Source organism: Seriola aureovittata, chromosome 7 (genome assembly GCF_021018895.1).
Source record: "Seriola aureovittata isolate HTS-2021-v1 ecotype China chromosome 7, ASM2101889v1, whole genome shotgun sequence".
In the NCBI taxonomy this organism is placed as follows: domain Eukaryota; kingdom Metazoa; phylum Chordata; class Actinopteri; order Carangiformes; family Carangidae; genus Seriola; species Seriola aureovittata.
In genome coordinates, this window is record NC_079370.1 from 29,779,306 (window position 1) to 29,794,031 (window position 14,726).

At 40.0% G+C, this 14,726-nt stretch overlaps 1 pseudogene; it reads left to right on the forward strand.

The window, feature by feature from the left end:
* The window catches only part of LOC130172678 (blood vessel epicardial substance-like), a 37,530-nt pseudogene extending 28,870 nt beyond the window's left edge, over nucleotides 1–8,660 (forward strand).
* The last annotated feature ends 6,066 nt before the right edge of the window (nucleotides 8,661–14,726 follow it).

Below are 14,726 nucleotides of genomic sequence, written 5' to 3' on the forward strand. Positions count from 1 at the left end.
GACATATTTGACCACTTATTTTGTTGACATTTTAGGGGAAGCTGAGCTTCCCTTGCAGTCTTAGAGCAATCGCCACTGATATGTATATATACTTTATGAATGACTTTATGAATGGCTCGTATTTAACAAATAATAATTGATTGTTTAATTCCAAGTGAATTCAGTTTATACTTATGATGTATCTACATTTCATACATTTTAGTGACACATATGGTTGCACGGCTGTTATAAAAATCAGAAACTTGAAATTACAACTACAGTAGCTATATATGATATTGTCTTTATTAATATATTAAATCAGACTGAAGTATTTAACTTTAGATTGAGAATCTCTGAATCAACTTTTAATTAGTTTATAGCTATATCTTCCCCTAAATACACGTTGTTCTCTGTCTTTAACCCTCACAGGATGTGGTCTCTTAATTTCATGGGCGACTCTGTATAGGTGCAACCTGGATGTGATGGTTTGGAACGTGGTATTTCTGGTGGTCAACTTCATGCATTTCTTCTTCCTCGTGTACAAGCGAAGGCCAGTGAGTTAAAAACAACATGCCCTCATTGACACTCTAAAAGCCACTTACATTCAGGCCATTCAAGTGTTTATTTAGGCTCAGTGCTGAGTTTTTCTTCGCTGTCTCTGGCAGGAAGCAGCATATCCTCTTGGGTTCAGGCATGCTTTATGTTAATAAGATGCAGGGTTTTTTTTTCAAATACATGGGTGCCACTGGAGGATTTAGTGTAAGAAAGGGACCTCTAGCAAGCTGGTGGAGCCAGACCAGGACTTTTCATAATGTGACAGGAGACAGGTCCTCCACAGTCACTTTTCCTTTTCCCAATTCACCAACTCTTTGAATGTTATTTCAATTTGACCACAGCAACATTATTGAATTTTGCTTTTTATGTTAGATTTTCATTGGAAAGATGAGGTAAGGTTATGACTCGTCTCTGTCAGATTAAGATCGACAGGGAGCTGCGGTCAGTCTACAAGCGAATGTTTGAGCCCCTCCATGTGAAGGAGGCTCTGTTTCAGAGGCTCACAGGACAGTTCTGCACCATCCAGACACTGAAGAAAGGCCAGGCCTACGCTGCTGAGGACAAGACCTCTGTGGATGAACGTCTCAGCATTCTCCTCAAAGGAAAGTATGTGCATTTTGTCTGAATCCAGGTGCAGCTGTTGTTCTGTCAGTCATCCTTTATAAATGGACAAGTCTCAGTGATTGATTCATACTGTTCAAATGACAGATATTGCATTTCTTATTACTGGTTGTTACATTCCCTGTGAGAGTCATGGGGTACAGGAAAACAGATTCAACCAAAAATAAGGAATTTAGAAAACAACAAAAAAACAACAACAGTGGAACACTCAATGGGTAGCTATATTTGTACCTAACCACGGAATAGGAATACTATCACTATCAGAATATATTTTGTAGACTTTTAGAGTTAATTTCAGAGTGAATTTGGATATTTTTAAACAATCATGAATTTGAAACCTATGAAATAATTTTGAGACTATTTCTAAGAGTAATGTGGGACTCTATCTATCATTAGAGGAAATGGAACTTCAAGGAACTAAGTTCTTTGGCTTCACCAATCAACAAGTGGCTTCCACACAATACACATTTTTGTATTTCAGATTAATCAGAGTTTTGACTTTGACTTTGAAGTTTCTCTGTGACAGGATGAAGGTATCATACAGAGGCCATTTCCTCCACAACATCTATACCAATTCATTCATCGATTCTCCAGAGTTCAGGTCTACTGAAATGCACAGAGGAGAGAAGTTCCAGGTAATATAAAAATCAGATAAATAAAATCATCATTGCTTACTGCGTTAAAAATCTTTGAATAAATAATGAAAAATATTTGATGTTTTACCATACACTTAGCCTTTATGTGGGGTGAAATGAATAATCGGACAGAGCTTTATTTAACCTGATGCTCCTAAGAATTGACTAATAGGTTATACAATCCTCACTTCTTGAAAAACAAATTTGTTACTGTAATTGACAGGTGACTATCATGGCAGAGGAGAACTGTAAGTTCTTGTGTTGGTCGCGAGAGAGGCTTACCTACTTCCTGGAGTCAAACACTTTCCTCAGTGAGGTGTTCAGGTACCTCATAGGGAAAGACATCACCAACAAACTGTACTCTCTGAATGACCCAACACTCAGTGACAAGGTAGGGCTAGTTCTGATGTCAGATTATATTAAAAAATGTTGTTTTAGTGTTTAGCAGCAAAAATGCTGGAAGTATTAACACTTTAATAGTGTACTATATGAAAGTTATAACAATTCTTATTGTGCTTATGTTGTTGTTGATGATGTTGGTGATTAAATGTGTCCCAGGCAGTGAAGAAGATGGACCGTGAGCCCAGCCTTTGCTCTCAGCTGTCTATGATGCAGATGAGGAACAGCATGGCGAGTACAAATGACACTGATGATGTTCTCAACCAGATCCTACGAGGAGGATCAGCTGGATCATCGCTCCGTAAGTCACTTTATCACACAATAAGATTAAAGCTATTAGAGGTATTATGTGTAGAAGTAGCCTAGTCACAAAATAAAAAAAAATACGGAAGAGAGGCTTTCATTTGGAATAAGCTTGTATTAGAGAGGCCTTTTTTTCCCCATGTTAAATGGTTAATATTAATGTACATTTTGTCGATTGATGACATTATTTTGTTGTTGTTTAGTCTGACAATGGAGAAAATGTACACAAGGGAAAATCTCCTGGCTTTAAAGTGTACCAGAGATGTCATCACACTTGTTAGGCAGGGAGTTATGATTCCCAATGAGGACTGATTGTAGAAAAGGCTTATATCTCCATCGCCTAGCCAGTAGCTTAGGCCTGGCTCTCCATCCGCGGTACGGCTTCTTCAGCTCAACTGGTATGTGATGTTCAATTCCATGTCTGGTACGCTCTAAAGCCAAGAGTTCAGGTTAGTACACTGTAAAGCAAGGAGGTCCTCCCTCACACACACTATTTTCTCCATTTTCAGAAAAAACAACAACGCAGAATAAAGATCCCAATCGACAAAAACACACTAATATACTGTAAAAAAACAAAAAAAAAACAACTATGAGCTATGAGGACTTGCTGCCACTCAGCCAGCGCATTATTCTTTTTGATGGCATTGGCATCATCAACAATAAAGAAATGAGTATAGGTATGAGTCTGAGAAAACAGCAGAGTTAAGTGAAAGTAGTTGGTTACCTTGCTGAGAAGTTGGCGTTGTGTAGCTTGTTGTCTGCAAAAACCACTTCATGCATTTGTTATCTCTGGACTGGAGTACTGAATTTTCATTTTATAAATCAAATCAAATCAAATCAAATTTATTTATAAAACACATTTAAAACAACAGCCAAAGTGCTGTACAATCAACAACATAAAAACAACACAGCAAGAACAGAAACTGGTGAAAACAGACAGAAATGACAGCATAAAAATGTCATATCTGGATGTGGCAAGAGTCCGAGTTGTATACAGAGTGAACAGGAATGGAGGCTTAAGTTAAAGATCCTCTGGAGAGGCTCAGCCAGCCGGCTGCACAGTCAAGTCAAGTCAAGTCATTTTTATTTGTATAGCGCCAATTCACAATATACATTATCTCAAGGTGCTTTCCAAATTGAGCAGGGAACCAACAATTCCCACCAAGAGCAATCACTAGGCGACAGTGAAAACGAAAAACTTCCTTTTAAGAGGCAGAAACCTCAAGCAGAACCGGACTCAGGGTAGGCAGCCATCTGAGAGAACCATAACAGCGATATTACTATCGCTGTTACTGCCGCTACTAGTGGCAACTGTAGTGCTCATACTGATAAAAATGGTAATGACAGCTAATAAAATTAATAATGATCATTGTTAATCATACTAAATTTTAGCAGGTTTAGCAGCAGGTGTTAAACAGGATCATGGGGGCAGTAGGTGTTTGCAGGTTTACAGGTCCAGACTCTAAAGCTCTGGAGGTGAGAGGACCTGTGGAGAGTAACAGCATAGAGAAGGAGAATGGAGAGAGAGAGGCACACAGCCTGGGCACTTCATGTGCTTGAGGGAAAAAGCAAAGGGCTAGAATGATGCAGTGATATTCAGAAAGTTTACAGTAATCTCGTCGGCAGAACAACCTGGACTGTACTATACTAAGTTTACTGATTTATTGAGACTGACAAAAGGTACAAAGCCTGACTTTTATAAAAGAATAGGAAGCTAACTGAAAGTTAAGGCATAAAAATACATTTTAAGTTTAGATTTGAAAGTCTGAACGGAGTCAGACAGTCAGATATCAGCATCGAGCCTTTAACTCTGGGAACAGAGAGGAACCCTAAATTCTGGGAACAGAGGACATGAGATGGAGTATAAGGTTTAAGCAGATCAGACATGATCTGCTTAAGTATGATGGAGCAAGTCCATTTAGAACCTCATATGACATCAGCACCTTAAAGTCTGATCTGATATGAACAAGAAGCCAATGAAGGGAGGCTAAAATCGGTGTAATATGGTAACATTTTCTGGATTTAGTAACAATTCTAGCTTCGGATTTCTGAACCATTTGAAGGCTTTTAATACGAGCATGTGGCAGGACAGAAAACAAAATGTTACAATAATCAAGTCTTGATGAAACGAAAGCGTGAATTCAGCATCAGTCTTAGACCCAGAGAAAAGACAGAATCCTAGCTATGTTACGTAGATGAAAAAAGACAGTCTTGGTGATATCATTAATGTGCTGATCAAAGGAGAGGGAAGCCAGTTAGGTTAGAGTGACATGGTATTCTCTCGCAACTGTCTCGTGAATGACGTCACACACAACTTCAGGCTCTGCTCATGGTTGAATGTAAACAACAATGGCGACGATGTGTGAGAACTCCATTGGTACATAGTACAGTCTAAGACCAACTGCCAATTGGTTTTATCCCAGCAGATCTTCTCCATTACTGTGATATGCACCTGTGCATCTATTGTTCACCAGCAGAACCAGTCCTCCACCTTTATTCTTCCCACTACGTCTCAGTTCTAGAACCTTCATGCAGCTAACCTTCTCCTTCTAACCTGGTAGCTCTAGATTACATGAGCTAGGCTAACAAAGACACTCAAACCTTCCCTCCCCCACACACCAGGTGGTCTCATTGGCCATTTTGAGTAATTTCTTTGTTTCTGCTTTCTTGTGTAGTCTTCTTTGTTCAGGCCATGTGGCCATTTTGAATCGAAATTTGAAATTTGAGGACTTTAATTAATTTTAAAGTTATTATAGTTATAAAGTTATAATATAAATTTATGATAGCCAATAAATTGATAGACAACCAAAGGTCCAACATTTATGGTGTCCCACTTGTGAGGCAGAGCTCAGACCCAACATATGATATTCCAGTTTTTAAAAATTACTACATTTTTGTTTTCACTTTGTCATAATGGGGTACTGAGTGTAGATTCGATGAAGGGAAATTAATTTAAATGATTCCAGCATACAGCTACAACATAATAAAATGTGGAAACCGTGAATGGGTCTGACTGCTTTCTGATTGCACTCAATGTCAGTGTGTGTATTCTTCTCTAGTGTGAATTGTTTGCTATATGGATGAAAGTTTGTGTCCTTTGTGACGTGACACTTCTGCCAAGATCATGCATTATTTATCTTTATTGCATATATGCTATTTATATATAAAAACATCAAATTGATTTAGTTGTAATATTTTTATTTTTTATTTTAGAAAAATCACCTGGCACCAAGAGCTCAAAGATGAAGCCCATAGAAGAAGGCATGGAGGATGACGTTTTCAAAGATTCTGCTCCCTCTAAGTCTTACCATATGGCCAGCATTTCCACTGAGGAAGTGTAGCCAGGGGAACAATACACATCATCAATTTCATATTATACTGTATAGGTATGCTTTGCAAGTTAACAACTAGAGCCTGAATGAACACTAGCATGGCTGATACTAATGAATGTAAAAGACCTGTTTGTGTTTATTTGGAAATTGGTGTGCTGCATTTTTTCTCCACCATAGAGTGCTGACAAGTTTATTTTTATGCTGTATAATGTCAGTACATATGTTGGTCATAGTTCTTTATATCAATCGTATCATGTACACGAATAATATAGGTCTATATATTATTATATTTTTTAAGCTGTGAGCAGCAGAACAGGCTGTAAAACAGAACTGATATATTATCACCTTACAAAATTGCTATGGTGAACAAACAACTGGTCATCCAACAGACACAAAGCAATATTATCATCATGAAGTGGTGTTTGTGTTTACCAGATGAATTTCACTCTTCTTATAGCTTTGGTTTGGTCTTCACCAACTCCCAAGAAAAATATCTGGCTTTTCTAGCTATGTTCAAAAGCTAGAAACCTTGTCTGTTGTTTGTATGTTTGGTGCTGAGCAGGTAGTTTTTGGTGAGCTTTTAGAGCTGTTTCCCTCTAATCAGCTGCTTGCCACTAGAAACAAGGTTGATGAGAATGATGGATCACACAGGGTCGTTGAGGGTGTGTCACATGGTGTGTGCTCACAACTATTTAACAGGGAAAAATTTTTGTGTTAATAATAGTGAAACATACAAAACCCATAATGTTTTGGTTAGCCATGCTAAAATACTAACCACAAATTCTGACTTGAAGACACTAAAATGCCACGTGACTGTAAAAGCGGTGTATTTCACGCCTTCATGTACAACTCTGTAAAGGTCATTATGGCAGCAATGAGTTTCCCTACCACGTTCACAATTTCTAGGTAAACAGCAGAATGCAACAATGCTTCATCGGGAAACAACCATGTTCTTCCTGTGGTTGTTTTCTGTCCAATCATCCACTTGCGTAATTGGCCAACGCAGAACCTCTCCTGATGGCGTCACATTGTGTTTCAGAAAAAGACCTGATTCTTTTTTTTCCCCTCAAGACTCAGCATCAGTCTGCAGGAGTCCCCTGTTGTGTCATACCTCACTGCATAAATCACAGACTGTAAATAAAGATGGATGTAGCTTCAATGATGTCACCAATAGGTTTCTAAAGAGAGGTTTTGTCACCTGTCACTCTAAGTGGCATTTCCTTAATTATGCAGAGCTTTGAGCCTTAATAAAATGAAAGTTATATAAAAATTCACGCCCTGTACAGTTGTCATTAGATATAAAGACCAAGGCAGTTTTTGTACAAGGCTGTAAACTTTAACATAGGAGTCTATGTGGACTGACTCACTTTTGGAGCCTGCGTCCAGTTGTCATTCGAAGAACTGCAGTTTTTGGTTCTTCCGTGTTTACTTAATTTCCAGCCTTAAAGATTGCTACTTGACATTAATGTGGGAAGGGCTGTAGCCATAAAGCCAAAACAGAGTCTTTGTCCAGATACATAGTACACTACTGTACTTTTCAATCACAGGCAAAAAGATAATATTCAGACTACTTGTTATATTACATACTGTCCCATCTTAAATACAACCTGTTGTAACTTCTCATAGATTGACATATACCAATCCCAAATCAGTCAGCACAGTAATCACTCATCATTTTCATTCACTGGTGCTTTGCAACAGCTCCTGTTTTGCAGTCAAGTGCACATGGGTTCCCCATCATTGTGTCTGTATTTATTCATTGTAACAGTGAGAAAAAGTTCCATTATTCATCAAATAAAGTGCCTAGCTCAACAAGTGTTATCATCAGCTTTGGTAAAGATAAGTAAGAGATATTGCTGGCCTCTTATTAATTCCAGCCTATCAGTGACTAAATCAGTTGCTGACCTCGACATAGACTCCTCCGATTTTTCAGTAGTCTGAATTTGGACACAAACTCCCAAAAAGTGGATTCATCATAAAGAGTGACGCCTTCAACATTACATTTAGTTATTTGTTTATATAAAATATATAGATTACTCTCAAAAAAGATATAAATTCTTTAATTTGTTTCTGGAAATCTCTTCTCTTTGTCTGATATGAGCATTCATGCAAACCCATCTTTATTATATTTTTCATTTTATATATACATGCACTGAACTGAATTGTCAAAGTAAAGGTAAATGTGATATTTAAGTATTTGGAGGAGTGGAGTGCCACCCTGTGGCCACAATGTGCCATCCATGCTTCAGCCTTGAGGACTTACATGGAGAAAAACCTACTAAAAGGGTGACAATCCTCAGTTGCTTGGACAGTTTCTTTAGTTTCATCCACTATTTAGGAATGTCTACATATGTCTGGATATGGCAGATCCCTATTAATGATTGATAAAACAGTGAATTTATAGAAAAGTCTTGAAATAGCTGAAATGTATTACTTTTGTAATGGATAAAACAATATCACCAATAAATAATATAAAGATACATGAAAATATTACTCACTGATAACTTTGGAATCAGTGATATATTAAAGAACTTGTGAGATTGTTGGCCTTAAGGCTTTACCATGGTGATAATCAAATCAGACTGGATATTTTTTCTGTGCAGTCAATCTTTTGTTACTTTTGAATGTTTCATTATAACACACCAGAATAGTTAAAGTATGACATGTAAATGTTATGAGTAATAAATTATATCACACACTACTTTCTACTTTACTGCCTTATTTTGTAATGTGTTTTCTGAGAATTTCTGAGAATATCTTTTTTGTTTTTTTGTGTGTTTTTTAGTCATGATTTGTTGTTTAAAATGTACCCTATAAATAAATAGCCTTGACTGTGGCTGTTGTTGGTTTTGATTTAATACCAAGTCCCACCAGAAGAAGTAGAAGCATTTTGTACGTCTCCTCCAGTAGTTCGAAAGGGTCAAACCTCTCATAATGACAGGTGAACACTTTAACGTTGTCAGTGTAAATGGCAGTTAATTTTGTCTATAAGTTATGCGACTTTACTTTTTGTACTATTATTTTGAAGAGCACCACTCTTATTTTGTAACTTCCTGTTATCGAAGACACTAGACTTCCTGCTCCCGTCTCGGTAAAAACAACGTGCTCACGATGCTACAGAACTGGTAAAACATGCAAACAAACTATTAACATGTGGTATCTTGTGTTGACACTTGTGAACGGTCATTTTATCGTGGTTTACTCCGTGTTTTTGTGTCATGGTATTTCTCATGTAAGGACTATTACTGCGAGGTGGGTGTGTGAGAAAGACGGGCTGCTGGCAGGCTGAGCTCAAACTTAGCGCCCTTGGAAGCAGAAGTAGGTAGGAGGAGACTAACGTGTATTCATTATAAAAAGAGTGGTTCATTTTATTAAAACTGAGAGAAACTGTCATTATTTTATTTAATAAGTGCTGCAACTCATAGCAGTTTAAAAACGGTAAATTCATGTAAAAATGTATCGTTTAAGTTTAAAATGTGAACATGATTTCTATGTATTATTTACTGAAATCTGGTACCATGGCATTTGTATTTCTGTCCACTTTCATAGTTGTCACGGTGTCAGAAGGTGTTAAAATGCCAGTTGTGAAGGAGGAGAGAATAAAAGTCGAACACCAGTCGAAGCTCTCTGCATCTTGTGTGGTAATTCCAAGTGGGCCGCTACAGTCAGGACAAACTGACCATAATATGACAGAGAAGCGTGTTTTTCTTCATATTTGTCCTGTTTTAACTAGAGCACAGGTAAAACATCAAACTGAGGCTTTCCTGATAGAAAAGACAGTCAAAGTGAAAAAAGGCACAGAATGTTATTTAATGATGTTAATGCTGTTGTTGGGTCTGAGCTCTACCTGGGCACCATTATGTCAACAGTACTCTACCTCATGAGCTGGACACCAAATATGTTAGATTTCGGTTGTCTATCAATTTATTGGCTATCACAAATTAAGAATAACTTTAAAATGAATTAAAGTTCACGGGGCACCAGCCTAAACTAATAGGCAAAATAGCCAATATGGGGGCGTCGTGTAGCGTAGTGGTTTAAGCAGGCGCCCCATGTGTAGAGGCTACAGTCCTCGCTGCAGTCGGCCCCGGTTCGAATCCCGCATCGGACGGCCTTTCACTGCATGTCATTCCCCCTCTCTCTGCCTCCCCGTTTCCTGTCACTCTCCACTGTGCTGTCCATTAAAGGCATAAAAGCCCAAAAAATATACTTTAAAAAAAAATAGCCAATATGGTTTTAGTCTCAATTTATTACCATTAATCCGGAACTCTGATTAACCATTAGCTTAATAACTATAACCAAATTACCAAATCAATAGTAAGTTACAGTTGAAGGATTGGAATTCTACCGAGTAGAGGTTGGCAATAATCACGCTTGTGCAACATTAAACACACTAGTAGTTATACTTAAAAGGCATTTATTTACAATGGAGCAGAGTAAAATACAATGTCTAATCTAGTGTATACAGGTGTGTGTGTGTGTGTGTGTCTGTGGGGACAGAGACAAAGGCAAGATGGCCGACTCAAAGTGGTCACTGTGACCACATGACCTGAACAAAGAAGACTACACAAGATGGCGGTAAACAAAGAAACTACTAAAATGGCCGCTGAGACCACCTAGTGTGTGTGAGAGGGAAGGTGTGAGATTCTTTGTTAGCCTAACTCATGTAATCTAAAGGTACCGGGTTAGAGGGGGAAGGTTAGCTTCATGCAGGTTCTAGGACTGAGACGTACTGCTATGTGTGTGAACACACGAGTACTCGATTAACTGTATGACTGACCACAACCTAAGCAAACATTGCAACAACAAGACATCAATCAACAAGTACATTAACAAGTTAAGACTTCTGCTGCTTAGCTATGCTGTGCTATGCTGTGCTGGGAAAGGTTAGGCCCAGTCCGTTAACGTTACCCAATCCTTGGAACAAGCAAAGAGGTCCTTTCCAGTGTTTTGTAAAATCCAGTGAGTTGGGAGGTTTCCTGGTGGAGTAAAGTCCTGTCTGGCTGTGTTGCTTGCTGTTATCTCCTTTGTTCTCCTCACAGAGTTAGCTGTTCCATGCTAACTCTGCTACGACTCCTGTTGCTTGGACAAATCAGCTAGCCTTGTGTCGTAGCTGCTGATTCTGAAGAGGATTTGGTTCACTCACAGTTAATCCGAAGCAGGTCGCTGTTGTGGAGGAGAAGAGTGTTTGCAGGCTGCTGTGAGCAGGCCGGCGAGAGAGCTAGTTTCTCAGGTAGCAGAGCTGACCTGGGCTGGGGCCTTGTTGCCCTTTGCAGAACCAGGAGGAGAGGGCTGGAGCTGCTCTCCAGAGCAAGCCAAGAAGGGAAGAGAGAGAGAAGGGGTCTAGAAGACTGGTTTTGTTTGGTGACACCCTTGGGGGTCACATGTCACACGCTGGCTCACACTGGCTGGCCAGTGGGGTCCGTGGGGGGGAAGGGTCATCCCCAGGTGTGAACGGTGAGAAACTGTGGGGTGTGAATTCCTTTGTCCAGTGGAGCAAAGAAACATTTGGTCTATTGAATGATTGAGTCCCAACACTGTGTATGACTCCGAATGAACTGCTTGTTGCACGAAAAGCATTCAGGTGAGCACTTTAAGGTTTTCAGTACAAACATAATATTACAGAGAAGTTTGTTTGATATAATATTTCTGAGAATTCTTTTTACTTTATATTCATCCTATTTGCAACTAGTAAAAACAGGAAACACCATACTGAGGCTTTCCTGATAAAAAAACAAAGGCAAAGTGAAAAAAGGCACAAAGTGATATGTAATGATGTTAACTGTGTATGACTAGAATGAACTGTAAACACTGTATTGCGATGAATGGACTGTGAACACAGTATTGCACTGAATGGACAATTAATATTGTAATTTGCCAAATAGACTGCTGTTGGCACTAGAGAAGCTCAGATCCACACTTAAACGTTTTCAGTAAAAACTGACATAATATTACAAACATACATTACAACACTAATGTCTATTAGGCATAATACAATGTTTAATCAACATATTTACCTTATCTGTCCAAACTGACATACTGGTCGAGTCTGTTTTAACTTCATATTCATCCTATTTGCCACAAGTATACACGGGAAACAGCATGCTGAGGCTTTCCCGAGACAAAAGACATGCAAAGTGAAAAAAAGCCACCAGACTGCATTTTGAACAATGTTAAAGGTGTTTATGAGTCTGATTTGACTGTGAACATTGTATTGCGCTGAATGGATTGTAAATACTATGTTTCACCTAATCGACTGCTGTTTGCGATCGGGATGTTCAGAGCAACACTTTGACCTTATCTGTCCATACTGACATAGAATGACAGTACAGTCGGTTTAAACTTCATATTTGTCCTATTTGCCACCCATACACACGGGAAACAGCATGCTGCATGGGATATGGACAACAACAATCAATGACTGAGGATGTCTTAGAAGTCATAGTAAAGAAACTAAAGGGAGAGTTCAATTTTCCTGTCAATGAACGTACAAGAGTACAACAAACTGCTCTGGTGAGGCTGTGGAGGAATAGAAATCTCTACTCTCTAAGTGAGGACGGAGAGACTTTACTGTGTGCTGGGAAGCCAGTGGTTTTGAAGTCTAAAATTGGCGGCATTGTAAAAAAAAAAAAAGGGCTGGATGACACAAAGGGGATCAGGTGCAAGGAAGCTGAACAAGCAACTAAATGAATTTAAGATAAACACAAAGCTTGTGCTACAGAAAATGGACCAGACTCAGTGAATAGCTCCCTAAGCTTAACATGTCCTATGATAACTATTAATTTAGCTGTACAGACTAATGAGCAGTGATAACTAACATGTCTTTGGGGTCATCAGGTGGGAACCTCCTTTCACCAGTGTTTCGTCTAGTTGGTCCAACGACACCTCCAGGAGGCTAGACAGTGATCACTGGCGCCCCAGAGTCACTCCCGTAATGCCAGCCATCACTGCTCCTCACACCACCACTATTTTCTTTATCTTGCCTATGCTACCACAAACAACACCATCATCAACTCTGACAAAACACACTAGCAGATTCAGCAAACAAACTCCCCTAAACAGTTGGAGAAAGTGGCGGCCATTTTGAATGAGGGAGGCAGAGTCAAGGAGAGAAGCCTTTTTGAGCTAAACCCTCCCCCGCCGGATTAGGCTGTGCTCTACCCCCCTACTCCCCCACTCTCCAAGACAATGAGGGAGGTAGAGTCAGGGAGAGGGGCCTTTTTGGGCTGGCTCTCCCCTGCCGGATTAGGCTGTGCTCTACCCCCCCCCCCACTCTCCAACACCACACCATGCAACTCACCTAAAACAAACAAACTCACCTAAACAGCCTCAGACACACTACAAACCAATTCAATACAAGCAAACAATACAGGCCACCTCACCTGGACTAACCGCATGGTCTCAAAGAGGCTCACACAGGCCACACTCCCACTTAAAAACACTTCCTCTTCCTGGATTTCTTCCTTGCTTCTCCTAAGAGTCTATCTATCCTAAGTGCTCCCCCTGCTGGGCACCCAGCTACCATTACTCCTTCTCATCCAAATCCACTGACTGGATCTTGCTGCCTCATCTGACATGTCCTTTACAATTTTCCTCACACTCTGTCCACTTGCTCCTAACTCCCTTACCAAAGAGACAACAGACCTTGCTACAAATCCTCTACATCCTACTTCCACTGGACATATCCTAACTTTCCATCCTCGCTGCTCTGCTTCTGCCCCTAACTCTGCATACCTGAGCTTTTTCCTTTCATATGCTTCCTCAACTAAGGCCTCCCACGGAGCAGTCAGCTCTATGAAATATACTTTCATTCTACTCCTAGACCACAAGACTATATCAGGCCTTAGCTTTGTAATGGCTATTTCCTGGGGAACAAGAAGCTTTCCTCCTAAATCTACCTGCATTTTCCAATCACAAGCACCTTCTAAGCTGCCTGGCCTTCTTGTTGTCTTACCAACTTTCTTTCCCTCTTGAACAAACTTGATTGCACCTTTCTTTGTTTTAGGTCCTCCTAAATTTGCCTGCCTCCGTAACTCTTCAATTCCTGCAGCTAAGCTTTTTAGAACCTGGTTATGTCGCCACGTATACCTGCCTTGCGACAGACTAACCTTACACCCCGACAGAATGTGCTTTAAAGTTGGAGTACCTGAACACAATGAACATAGTGGGTCTCCATTTACCCAGAGTTTTAGGTTCTGGGGAGTTGGCAGTACATCATAAGTTGCCCCTATCAAGAATCTAATACTACTTTCCTCCATGCTCCAGAGTTCTTTCCAGCTAAGCTTTTTCTTGTCTACACCTTCCCAATTCACCCACTGTCCCTGCTTAGCCTGGGCCACTGCCTTAGCACCCCTTAATAATTCCTCCTGTCTACGAACCTGCTCCACGACTAGCTTTCTCTTCTCCTTGGGACCTGCTCTACTCCACACCGGTTTGCCTGGGCCAAGCCCCAAGCCTCCCCGGCCTATTTGGACATTACCCACAATCTCTGTATGCCTAAGCGTTGCTTCTACCTCCTGCACTGCGATTCTTGGATTCCACTTTCTCCCCTTGATTGGGTTTGGAACCACCTTACTAACTACCGCATCTTTGCTCCCAGATAACAGGAGCTCTGTCCTAACCTTGGTACATTTAAACTCCTCCACTAGACTAGTTACTGGGAGCTGAAGTATGCCTTTGAGTAATACTCTGGAATTAGTGAAAGAAAGGTTCAAAGAACCCTGGACAGCTCCAGACGCTACCAACTCCACAAGGCCAGATTTGGAAATAATCCCATTCTGAAGCCCATCAGGACCAAAGAAGTACAGGATCGGCATCAGAATGACCTCCTTGATATGGGAAAGTGAAGGATCAAACATGGTCGTTTCACCTATCGATATATCTTCACTGTAATTGATGTCTT